Source organism: Urocitellus parryii, chromosome 9 (assembly GCF_045843805.1).
Source record: "Urocitellus parryii isolate mUroPar1 chromosome 9, mUroPar1.hap1, whole genome shotgun sequence".
In the NCBI taxonomy this organism is placed as follows: Eukaryota; Metazoa; Chordata; class Mammalia; order Rodentia; family Sciuridae; genus Urocitellus; species Urocitellus parryii.
The window spans coordinates 82,856,251-82,869,945 of NC_135539.1; positions in this window are offsets into that span (position 1 = coordinate 82,856,251).

A 13,695-nucleotide genomic window follows, 5' to 3' on the forward strand; every position below is an offset into this window, starting at 1 on the left:
CTGGTCAAGCTCAGGACCCCCTGGGCAGCTAGCTGCTCCCTCGGGCTTTGTCTGAACGAGAAGGAAATTCTCCTTCAAAGATTAGCCTGACAGCCCCCTGGGAGACATTCTGCCCTGAAGGCATCCTGCAGCTACCTATCTCCCTGGAACATCCTGCGGTTATCAGGATCATCAGACATCTTGCAGCTGGCAGTTTTACCACCCACACCCAGCAATTGCAGAGACCTTTCCCATCCCTAGCATATGAATACCCACCCAGCAATTGCTGATTAGAGAGCTTCCCCATCCCCAGCATATAAATACCCCTGTGTGAACAATAAAAGTTTGCAGCTTGATCAGAACTTTTGTCTTGCTGTCACCCTTGGTGTCTCTTGTCCCTTCATTCCTCCCCATCTAGGTTCACTGCCCACGTTGATGTGTCCTGCCGGACGGGACAGGGCTTCATATTTCAGGATGGACATTTGGTAGGGCACCTTCTCAGCTTCACAGCCATCTGGTTGGAACCTCCTGGGGAAGAGGGGTCCTTGAAGGGACAATACTTACTGAGCCTGCATCAGAAGTCCTCATGCACTGAGCTGTGCCCAGGCAGCACTCACAGTCCCCTTGAATTCCTGTTGCTGTTGCTGTTCCCTTCTTGTCCATTTTCCCTTCTTAAAGCATGTGGTCCCCCATCTGACAGTTGAAATTAAATGAACTTTTTAACTTTCACTAAAAAATTTAAATGTTATTTAAAATTAAATAAAACCCCAAATAGTATTTATTTGTTTGTTTGTTTGTTTGTTTATCTGTAGCCGGACCTGCTCCCTGGCTTGCCAGGAATGGCCATTCTGGTGGAATCCCGCCTGCCATCCAGAGGAATCTGTGCCCATGATGGCTGCTGATCTGGAGCTGCCAGTCCCGTCACATGGCCTCCAGCTCATGACTCTTCATCAGAGCATCAAGTGACTTGGTCACCGTGGCTGTGATGTTATTTGCAGAGCTCTGCCCCAGGAAGCCTGCTCTGGGCTTGGGCCTTTCCTTGGCTCCTTTCCAAAAATGTGACTGATTTCCTGTGCTGAGAGCCGAGACTGCTTATCCTAAGAGCCACTAGGATAGCCCTGAACCTGTTCTCAGTACATAGCGGTGCTCCGCAGGAAGGGCCAACTCATAGGTAGCTCAAGTGCTGTGAGGAAGGGGCTGTGAGATAAGAGCCCAAAGTCCCGATTGGAATTCTGTCTTTGACATCTGAGTAGCTGTGTGACTGTACAAATTAGTTAATGTCTCTGGGCTTCCATCTATAAAAAAGAATCACAAAGAGGATGCCAATAGAGGAATGAGCTCAGCCAGACCTCAAAGTCAGACAGAGTTGCATTCAAGTCCTAGCTCTATCACCTATTGCCTTTAGCCATTGCCACCCTTCCAGAGCCTCTGTGGCTAGGAGAGATGGTATCTGCCTTCTGCTGTTCTAGTGGAAATTAAGAGTTGATTTATACACTGTGCCTGGCCCATGGTTAGGCACGGAAGAAGTGTTTTTGCTGACAATAAAATAAAAATAATAAAACATAATTTCTCTCTATTCCCATGGATTTTTGAAAGGACCGAATTAATATATGTGAAAATATATACAGTAAACTATAAAGTAATATAAAATATCTTTGTCATTATTGGAATCTGTTTTTTTTCCTCTCCAACAAATTTACTGTTTTCCTCCCCCAAGATTTGTTTTAATAATTTTTTTTTTGTAGTTGTAAATGGAAAGCATGCCTTTATTTTACTTGTCTATTTTTAAGGTGGTGCTAAGGATGGAACCCAGAGGCTCACATATGCTAGTCAAGCACTGCCACTGACCCATAGCACCAGCATTATCCTCCAAGTTTTTATTTTAAAAATTTCCACTTTGGAAAAAAATAAGAAACATTATTCTATTATGTAAAAACATCTGAACATGCTTTCCCGAGATGCAGCAATTACTAGCAGTGGCTTCGGGAGCTCCATTTCTCTGTTTCCCTGTTTCTCTTTACTGCCTCTCATCTTCTTCCCTATAATGTGCCAAGCCATTGGAAAGTTGGTCACAGATGTCACGACCATCCTTCCAAGTGCTTTCGTGAGTGGAGGATGGCTTAAGAGTCCTGGCAACACTCTTGCTGGTAAGATCTGCGCTGTCATTTCCCCATCAGCCTGTGCAGGATGCCACGTGGGATGGCTGTGGACTGGTGGCCTTACAGATCTGGAAGCCCAACATCCAGGTGTTAGGTGATGGGTCCCTGACAAGGCCGATTCCTGGTGTGCAGGTGACCTGTCCTGCTGTGTCCTCACATGGTGGGGAGAGAGCCAGTGGGAGAGGCTCCCATGTCTCTTCCTCTTGCAAGAACACATCAGGGCCACCCTTGTGACCTCCTCTGGACCTCCCAGAGGCCTCGTCTCCAAATGCCATTACCCGGGGAGGCAGGACTTGAATATGTGGCTTATAAGCCTTTGATTCCTGTCATCAAGGACCCTAATGCTGATGCTACAATCTCTAAAGGATGGTCTGTATTCAGAATCCCACCCCCCAACCCCCCAGCATTCACCCTCAAAGCCTTGCTTACAGCTACTGATTCCAAAACGGGATCATACATTTTGTTTGATCTCTTTAATTCTATTTAATCTGGAACTGTGTGGCCTGACTCCATCCACCTTCGGCTACTGAGTACTTGGAATGTGACCAGTTCAAACTGATTGCATTAAAGACTGAGAAAAAAATGAAAAAGAATGTAAGTGATCTTATTTAAATGAATTCTTTATATTGGTTTCACATTGAAGAGATAACATGTTGAAAATATTGGGCTAAAATGCATTATTAAGATTAATTTCACCTGTCTCAGAGCTTTGTGATTTTATTTCTTACATTATATTTCTATTGGACAGCACTGTTATAGAATATTCTGTCCCGCCTTTGTCTATGTGTGTGTGTATCTTTTGTAATACAGACATTTTTTAAAAATCCAAGCCTATTATCTTATGGAGTGCCCTACAATCTGGATTTGTCTGTTTCTTTTTTACTATATTCTGGTTAAATCTCTGGCAATAATAAAATTTACGTGATTGTTATGGTCTGAATGTGAGGTGTCCCTCAAAAGCTCACATGTGAGACAATGCAAGAAGGTTCAGAGGAGAAATGATTGGGTTGTGAGAGCCTCAACCCAATCAGTGAATCAATCACCTGATGGGAGTAACTGGTGGTGACGAAGGCAGGGGGGTATGGCGGCATAAGGTGGCTTTGGGGGCGTGCTTTGGGGTACATGTTTGTATCTGGAGCATGGAGTTGCTCTTTCCGATCATCATGTGAGGCACTTCCTCCACCACCTTCTTCTGTCGTGTTATTCTGCCTCATCTGACACTTGAGGAATAAAGCCAGCTGTCAGTGGACTGAGAACTCTGAAACCGTGAACCCTCAAGTAAACTTCTCCTCCTCTAAAGTTGTTCCAGTTGGGTCTTTTAGTCACAGCAGGGAAAAAGCTGATTGAAATAGTGATGTTGGCCCTTTGCATGAGGAGGCAAAGCATGATCTCTGTGAAAGTGGCATCTGCTGGATTCCTCCTGAAGGCCCCTCCTCACCCTCGGGAATACTGAGACCATGTGAATGAACATCCTGTGCCTACAGCCTTTCACCACATGGTCTTCTCATCTAGGGACAATCTTGCTTCTCTCAATTATAAGTTAGTGGTTACAAAAATCACAGGCACCTTAGTCTTTCATTTTAACTCAGCTGCATGACTCATTTCCTATTTGAGTCTTTTGGGCTAAAACATGGTGAACAATTCGCCACTGTCTAGGTCTCATTATTTTACTGGTTGCGTAGCATTCCATTATATACAATTTAAAATAAGATGTGGTTTACTTAATCCTTATTGCTAGCTATTTAGGTTGATTCTAAATTTTTGCTATTAAAGTATTGATTGCATGAATGTCTGTGTACACCGTCCACCCCTTCATCTCTTGCTGAGATACATGCCTAGAAGTGACATTTCATTTCCAAGTACGTTTGGTTCAATTTGTGATACATGCACTCAGATTTGTTCTCCAGAAATATCACCCAGTTCACACTTCTCGTGAGTCAGCCAGGACGCTTTCAGCTGCAAAGGAACAAAAATCCCAGCACAGCTGAGCTTGAATAAAGAAGACATTCCCTCACACAAAAATCAGAACTCCAAGTGGAAGTTCAAGTTCTGTCTTCTCTTAGATTTTATTTTACTTTTTTAGCAAAACACCAACAGAGACCTACTAAGTAGACTTCCTGACTTGCTAGTGGATCTTGATAGCAGTTTGAACAGCACTGGTTTGAAATATTCAAATTTCTCTCTGGATCTGGGACAGATGAACCAACGACATCCAGAGGAATGAATGTCATCATCATACCTCTGTGGGGTGGCGAGGTACTTTCCCCAGCCCTCCTCATTCTGGACATCACTGGGCTTTCCAGTGTTTGCCAATCTAATAAGTCAATAGGCCATCTCCCTCTCTGAAGTTCCCTCTGTATCCCAATGAGATTACACAGGACAGCAGTGTGATCCAGCACAGAAGGCCCACCTGCATTCCTAATCTGGAGCCTCTACTTAGAAGCTGAATAATTTAGGTCAAGCTCCTGCACCTCTCTGAGCCTCTGGCTCCTCCTCTCTGGAATGAGCATAATATCTGTTGCATAGATTTGTTGTGAGAATTAAAAGAGATCAAGTCATGGGGCACATTGTGCACAGAGCCCCAGGGCTCTAAGAGATCAGGAGAGAGGCTGATGTGTATGTGAGAGAAGCTTCCAGAAGTTTAATTAAAGAAAAGGAGGCGGGCTGGGGATGTGGCTCAAGCGGTAGCGCGCTCGCCTGGTATGCGTGCGGCCCGGGTTCCATCCACAGCACCACATACCAACAAAGATGTTGTGTCCGCTGAGAACTAAAAAATAAATATTAAAAAAAAAAAAAAAAGAAAAGGAGGCAAATGAACTTTAAAACAGGAAATGCACCCAGCAGGCACAAGTTTACACCTGGTACCAGTGGGGAGCACACACATACCCTTTCTCTGGGCTTGCACTGCTGGTGGGGTCTTGGCACTGCCTGTCTCCTTTGATGGGGACAGGCAGACAGAAGTGGTGGGAACATGAGGTTAAGGGAATAATTCTAAAAACTGGGCCCACTGTGCTGAACTTCACATGCTTTTTCTTTTAAAAAAGCAGCTTACCTGTGGCCCTGTCTGATTTAAGCAAACTACCTGTTATCTACCAGAGAAATGCAGGCCTGAAATGATCCTGAAAAGAGGAATCCAAGTTACCCTGAAGGCAGACTTTTGTGCCCCTTACATGGATCACATTCCGGAATTCAGGGAGATAAGAATAACTTCCCCGATCATGAAAACTGTAAGAAGAGGTTCCAATTAGAACCAGTCAGCATGAGCCAGAGTGACCTTGAGTTGCCATGGCAGTGGGGACTTGAAAGTCTGATGTCAGCCTACTGTCAGACAAAAGCCAAGAGATGCACCTGGGCAGGACTCTCTGGAAACTTCCCTGGAACCCCCGATAAAACTGGAGTGCAGAGAGGCACACAGTCCTCTCCTGAGAGGACCCACTCTCTCCTTTCAGAGTGTCCCCTTGTCCCCTTTCCTATTCCTGCTAATAAACTCATGCCTGATACTCTGAGTGACATGTCTGAAATCTTTCTGACTTGATTGCAAGAATCAGGGTGGAAGGGAGGTCTTTGTGCTGCCTCAGTTTCCTGGAAGGTCCAGCCCTGGGACACCTCAGGTCCTCAAGAGGAGGTCCCTGTCTCCCACTCTGAACAGCAGCCGGCATCTTGCCTGCCACCTTTCCCGTGCTGCCCGTACAGGGAATGCCTGACTGGCCCTCAGAAGCTGCAGCCATCGTGGGAGGTGCCGGAGGCGCTCAGTGTAGGTTCCTGGGACCATCAGTTTCCCTCCGCACCCTGTGGTTTGTGTTCGAATCTCCTGGACAATGTCTCCTGGAGTGGAGGAGGGAAGCCTAAGTATTTACGGCAAGTAGGAAGTGGTTCAAGAATGAAGAGGAAGAAAAAGCAGTGTTCTGTCTTCTTACAAAAGAACAGACTCCGTGGAGAGAAAATCTGCAGATTGTGATGGGCAAACTGCGAAGAGGCCCCAGAGTCTGGGTGTTTACAGCCAGCGCCAGGCTGCCAGGGTTGGCTGAGCTCTAAACGTGGCCTTGCTGTCCTGTGAATGTGGACAGAGTGATTTCAGTTGAAGGTAGCTAGCCCCTAATTAAAGAGGACACATGGCAAGAGCAGGTCAGTCGTAGAGACACCAATGTCCTCAGAAGAGGTAAAAATTAGGTGACGTCAGAACCCACACCTTCTGTTTTTTGACAAGTGAGGAGACTGTTTGAAATTGTGGTTGGGCTTGCCTCAACATTGTGACAACAATGATAACATTTATAGTGTCACTGTTCCCGTTGACTTCTTTTCCCTGACTTTATCCCAATAGAGCAACAGAAATCTATAAATGAGAAAAAAATCAGTCCCCTGGAATGTGTTTACTGTGCTGAGCATCTTATACGAAATGTTTCTTATAGGCCTCATACTAAGTCTATAAGATAGGTTACAATCAACCCCATTTTAGAAACATGGAGCCAGATGCACAGAGAGGGTGAGTAACTTGCTCAAAAGACCACAGCTAAGTAGTGGTTGCAGAATATGAATTCACAAGAGAGCTCTCTGTACAATATTGCTAGCCCATGAGATCTCACTATTATACAAATGAAATAAAAAGGCAGCTGATTTCTGAAATGCAGATGCACTCTATGGTGTTAACTCAAAGCCTGAAAACATGCCTGGAATTGGTACGTTGTAAGATAGTAGTGGTGCTAAAACTTCCAGGGAACCTGGAAAGACTCAAGGATTGAGGGAAGGGCCACTTCAGCCTCATCATGGGCAATAACCAAGTCTGTATGGACTCCAGTCCATGGCTGAGGCCCACTTCCAGGACTGGCCCATTAGACCACAGCAGCCAGTGTAATGACCAAGCCATCAGGATAGATTTCTTCCTAAGGATACACACTGCTAGGACTGAATTGGATTAAGCCAGCCTGGACCTGGAGGGAGAGTGTATTTCTGTCTTTCAAAACTGGACTATAAGGGGCAGCAGCTGTAATATGGAGGCCTACATTCCCCTCCTGCTGGGGGCTTATGCCTCCAGCCCCTGTCCTCTCTCCTCGGGGAGCCCACTACAGTCCAGTTGAGCTCTCCAGACCTGCCCCCTGCCCCAGTGAGGTGCTGCGCAGGGCCAGCCCAGCTCCCCGCACCAGGCACCAAGCCTCACCACGGTTATTGCAGTCTTACCAGCTTTCAGTTTGACCAGCTCAGCCCTGGGTCCTTGGATTCATTTGAGACAGAAATCACAGAGAGGCAAGCCAGAAGTACTTGAACCAGGCTTTGTTGGTTTTATGCTCAAGCACACAGGTAGGGCCCCTCAGCTGTTCCCCCAAGGACTTGAGGAGTAAAGCTTCTGTAGATGAAAACGATGGGTGTTTCTGCACATGTAATTATAAAGTTGTTTTTTTTTTTTTTTTGCTCTGGGCACTGGGGTTTGTATTTGACCTGAAGATCTGCTGATATTGGACTCCTGCTACTGGGCTCAAATGATGGCAGAGGTGACCCTGCCCCACCCCAGGAGGTCACCTGCTGATCAAGTCCAGGGTTGTAGGAAAGCTTAGGGGAGGACCAGCAGCTCCCGGGCCTGTGCTTGGGGAATCACACTTTGAAAGCAGCTTGTGTTAGGCGGGGGCCTTGGTGGGGGAAACCAGGGTCCTTACTGCTCTGTTCCGGTTATTTCTCAGTACACAGAGGCCACAGAGGCAGAGAGTGCCAAATTAAGACAGCAAACAGAAAAAGGCAAGGACCCACCTGTCAGCACACCAGCACTTTAAAAGAAAGCAGACGTGGAGGTCATTTCCTACTCTGGCATCCTGTACCATGATCATAAGAATCCTTTATTCAGATACAGCACACAAATTAGTTGATGACTTCCTTTGTTGTTATAAACTGCCAAGCCAGAGACAGAGAGCCAAGAACAATGAAGTATCTTGTCATTAAATGAAACTGCTCCGGGTTCTAGTCATTGGTGCAGGGAGTCTCTTCCCAGCCCAAGTCCTGACCTATTTCTCAGCTTCTGAAAAGAAAGAAAATCTGATGAGCTCAATCCATGCCTAAAACTCAAGGGGGCTTCTCCCCGATCCTGAGCTAAACTCCAGCTCTTCCCTCGTGGTAAAGAGAGTCTTCACAATCTGTCCCCTGCCTGCCTCTTGGGTCTCAGCTTTTATTATGATGATGATGATTTTAAATTGGCAGTTAGGATTGTACGCACCCCCCTCTATAGCAGGATGCCCCTCCGTGCGCGGTAGCTGTCAGCACCTGGGCTCCCAGACCCCGACAACACGGACAGGCCAAGCCTGTGTCTGGTGGCCCTGCAACCCTTCCCTTGCCTCTCCACCCTGGCCTTCACGCTTCCTCTCAGCTAAGATGTCACTTCCTGCTTTTCCCACACCAGAGCCCAGCTCTGCCAGGCACATCATGGCCCCTGCAGTTACCCTCCTCCAGCTGCCAAGCCTCAAGAGCAAGCAAGCTCCGCCATCACTGCTCTAGTCCCAGAGCCCTGCCTGCCACGTTGTCTGGCACATCACAGACACTTGACAAATATTTATGGTTGAATGTTCTTCATGCTCATATGATTTTTGATTTTTTTTGCTGTTTAAAATATAGTTAGCTGTTTTCTTTTAATACTCTCTGCTGTGTACTGAAAATAACCAAGTGACTCATAGCTTCTCCGGCTCTAAGCTGACGCCTACTGATGCCACGCCGAGGGCAGGACCGCCCCACCCCCACCCACAGCACACACCTCAATCACACCGTGTAGGGACCTGAATGCTGCATTGAGAAATTGGCTTCTACCCAACACCAGGGAGGGTCAGTGGACATTTTCTTAGGACCAGGGAGTTTGCAATTATAGCTCTGTCCAAAGATGGATGTTTCTGGGAATTGGAGGATGGATTGGTGGAAAGAAAGCCTTGAGCGTAAGGGAAACTGGCTGGAGACCATGGCAGTAATCAACAGACCAGGTTGCGGGAATCTGTGTAGAGGAGGGCCAGAGTTCAACTGAGAGGCAGGACTTGGCAATGTGGGGGCAAAAGGAAGAGGCTCAAGTAGATTTCAAACTCCTGGGTCTGGAAAATGGGAAGGCTGGTGACGCCACCAGCAGAAATAGGGGTCATTAGAGGCATCAAGGGAAGTACCTCACTTTGTTTAGGGAGGAGAAGTGTATGTTGGATGTGCTCGCAGAGAATCGAGTTCTAAAGTTTAACTAGTCAAATAAAATTAGAGACAAATTTATTGAGTAATTGCTCCATAGTAATCAATCACTTTACAAAATTTACTTCTTGAATGCTGACGACACCGATTCCACTATTCTCCCCTTTTATAGATGAGGGAACACAGTGGAGTCACTTTTCGGGTTCACCCAGCTGCTCTGAATGGCAGAGATGGAATTCCACCCACACTGTGGGACTTGGCGCCCTCGGTGTATGGGAAAGAGAGGTTGGAGAGAGGGTTCAGAGCTCTCTGCAGACATCAGAGGGGTCAACACAGGATGTTGGTGGCAGCTCTGAGCTCATACAAGGTTGTCCAGGAAGGTGACATGCAGAGGCAAGAGCTGGTCACCAAGTACAGAAATGGAAGGCTGAGAATGAAGAAAAAAAGAAAAGACAGAGGTGGAGAGGAAGCAGGGGTGGCCACAGTGGGCAGTGCGTGGAGGAAAGGATTCTAGAAGGCAGAAATATCCCTGAAGAGAGGTGAGGTCATGTGCTGTGCAGAGGTCAAGAGGAACAGTCATTTAAGGCCATGTAATTGCCTATTATTTATTCTACGTTTGATGGTTGGGCTGATAATCAGTGTTCTTCTGAGTGCATGTGGGCATCTACAGAGCAGAAGGAAAGGCCCAGGAAGCAAGTTGGGCAACAACAGCAGCATCTGTAGGATGACACCGAGGACCAGCAGAGAGGGCTGGAGGGAGATTGGTGCTGCAGTCTCCTTATCACAAAGAGGCAAAGTGACCAGCCAGGTATGATCCTGAGGCTGCTCAAATCCCACAGGGCACCATCAGCATAACAAGAGCCTCAGTGGGGTTCCGTGTGGACCCATGATCTACAACAGCCTTAGCTCTGGCCACCTGGGGCCCCTGGATCACTTGATCTGACATCAAGCTCTCTTTTCAGCTTCAGCACCAGATGGCAGGGAGGTAGCCATTCCCAGAACAAGCTAGAACTCTTTTTCATCCAGCACCATTCAGAAAAGACTTGGTTGCAAGGTCGGAATATAGAGACAGGTGGTTCTCTCTAGCTTGGTCAGCAGTGAGATGATCTTTTGGTTTGAGACGCAGAGGTTCTGAGCCCTGGGAAATTTGAGGCCCTCTCTCCTCATACTGGCCCCTTCAGAAGAGGAGAGATTCCTTTCCTTTTCCTTGGTTCAATAATTGATGAACTGGCATCCAAGCTGCTTTGACTGAGTTCCTGTTGGAGGCTTAAATGGCCTCAAAGCGTCTATGCTGGAGGAAGGGCAGAGCTCCTGGCTGTCAGCAGGGACCTGATAAGGGCTTGACTAAAAGGACAGGCCCGCCCTCAGGGCATGGGACAGAGAGGTTGGAGAGGCAAAGCTCCAGCCCTCATTGTGCTCATTGGCAAATGTAGGTTTTCTCAGACCCCAGATCTGGAAGGGACAGTACTGAGTCCTAGAAGCAGGGCCCAGGTGTCTCAACTTACAGTCCAGATCTCTTTCCACTTGAGCATTCAGAAAGCAATCGATCCCTCTGTCCTTGGATGTTTGTCCTATATCAGCATTCCAGCATCTAATGCTACTTACCGTCCCCAAAAGCATATCTTTGTGCATCAGGCAACACGGAAGGGAGAGGGATAGACAAACTTTTATAAAGCCCTGAGCAGATGCCCAAGGAGTCTCTTCAGAGGGAATGTGAGCTTTGGGGAAAGGCCGCTCGGGCTTTGGGCCGGTTCACTCCTGGTTCTAACCCAGGCTCCATCACTGTGGCATTGGGCAAGTCATTGCTTGAACTCTGTTAGCTTCCCATTGCCAACCTCGCAGCTCACCACCAGACTCACTCTCACCGTTCTGGAAGAAGTCCACGGCTTGTCACCTGGGACGAGCCTCGTGAGGGGCTCTCCAGCAGAATCTCCTTCCTTTCCAGCTTTTAGAGGCCACCCACACTCCTTGGCTGCCCCTCCTCTCATCTCCCCAGCCTCGGACTTTTGTCATCTCCTCTCCCACCACTGACCCTGACCTTCCCCTTACACAGGGTCACAATAGATGACATTAGTCCCGCCCAGACAACACGGGAAAATCTCCTGTCTCAAGATTTTTAACTTAATCACATTGGCAAAGTCCTTTGGGCCATTATTCTGTCTTTCATGAGCTCCAGGAGGCTCACAGATAATTCTTAAGACAATAATTTCCATGTAACTGTGCTTAGATATCATTTCTTATAAGACTTCTTTGAAACCCCAAAACTAACTTAGAGCTTCCTCCTATGTGCTCCAGCAGCCTTCTGGGCTCCCCGCTGTGTGAACCCTTCTGCCCACATTATAGTTATGAGAAACTGATGTGACTCCATTTTTGAGAAACCAGCCTCTACCTCAGAGCAAAGCCTGTCCAGGGAAGGGAGTGTGACCCTTGTCCTTGGAAAAACCCACAGAGCACTCCTAAGCACATATCCACCCTGCTGAGTTGTTTGTCTACAAATAACAGGAGAGATCTGCAGAGCCAGGTGTCCCTGACTCAGTCAGGCTAGGTGGGGACCCATAGCAACCCCCTAGCAACCACCAATCAGCATGAGACAGGGAAAATACCTGGGATGCCAGATGACCCCTAGTAGTTTATGGTGGTTAATAACTTGTTGGGAAACCATGTAGTTTAGCACATACACCCCTTGTGGTTTAAACCAATCATTTTTAAGTGCGTCAACCCCTTGAACTAACCAATAATCCTTTCCAGATTCTTTCCCGCCACATGATACGCTAACCATGTTTTAGAGTTGTTTTATGATTTTCCCGCAGTGTGTGATGATTTGCTAAGAGATGCTATGATGTATGTGAAGTCCCTGCCTTCCCCAAAGAGTGTATAAAACTGCTGCAAACTCTGGGCTTGGGGCCTCTCAGCGTCACCAGTTGCTGTGTGTGCAGAGGACCGAGCTAGCTCGCAATAAACACCTCTTTGCTGCTTACATCCATCTTGGTCTCTGGTGGTCTTTTGGGGGTCCCGAACTCGAGCTTATCAGTTACTTGATCACAACTTTATCCTGAAGACTAGACAGTAAAACTCTGGGGAGGGGCTGGGGTTGTGGCTCAGTGGTAGAGCGCTCAACTAGCACGTGCGAGGCCCTGGGTTCCATCCTCAGCACCACATAAAAAAATAAAATATTGTGTCTATTTACAACTAAAAAATAAAATATGAAAAGAAAACTCTGGGGAGCAGAGACTATGTCCTGTTTATTTTTGTATCTCTTGACCCCAACACAGAATCTGGTGCTTGCAGTTGCTTAATTAATATCTGATGTTATGAAGATCAAATGAGATCGTATAAAATACTCAGTGGTATCTGACTCAAATAGGTATTCAAGAGATGGTAGAGGCTAGGGCTACAGCTCGATTGGTAGAGTGCTTGCCTCATATGCACAAAGTTCTAGGTTCAATCCTCAGCACCACAAGAGAGAGAGAGAGAGAGAGAGAGAGAGAGAGAGAAAGAGAGAGAGAGAAGAGAGAATATCCTGTTGCTAATACCCATTCTGTCCAAAAAAGGGGGAGATATCTGTGAAGGTAAATGTCTTCATTCCTTCATGGGAAGCTGCACACCTTCTAACTTAGAAGCAAAACGTCTGTCGACAGTCTAAGCTAATGCTGTGGTTCAACTTTTCTGTTTTTATGGTAACACTGTTTTTCCCAGAACCTACTACATATTTGCTGAAGAAAAGTTGCTGTAGGCCTTTTGGAAGCAAGAGGGACAGGAGAAAGTGCAAAGAAAAAAAATCCATTACCTGTATTTTTCTTTCCCGCCTGAACAGAATAAAGATGCAGCCCACGTCTGCCTTACCTTTACAGGGAAGATCCAGCTTTTGGCTTTAGTCACATTTCCTCTCAAGGGATCATCACTGCTCTCTGCTACTAATGTTTATACCTGGTACAGTGAGGGAGGAGAGATAGGCAGCAGGCCAGGAGGTTCTGGCAGTCTCGAGGTGCTGGATTCGTGGTATTTCTGAGCTTGCTATCTGGCCTCATGCAACTCATCCATCTTGCAATTTCCATAAAATGCATGACTATAAAATGCATGACTCATCTCAGAGATGCCAAGAAATTCAAAGACTCTGTGTTCCTGTCATTAAAGGAGAAGAGTTAAATACAAAAAAGTTGCTGCAAACCTACCTATAAGACTGTTATTAGACTAAAGCCAAGGCCTGAGCAAGCTTTGATTTCATTTCAAAGCTAGAAGCAGGGGACCTAGTGTCAGAACTTTGAAGGTGCATGCTGTTTAAAGTGAATCTGTCACCCTGCCATATGGATTGAGATTCAAACCCCTCCGTGGTGGCACTAGTAACCTTGCCTCTTTTTGCCAAGTAGCAGCATGGACTGACTGCATGCACAGCCAGGGCCTGATTGCTGTATGTCTT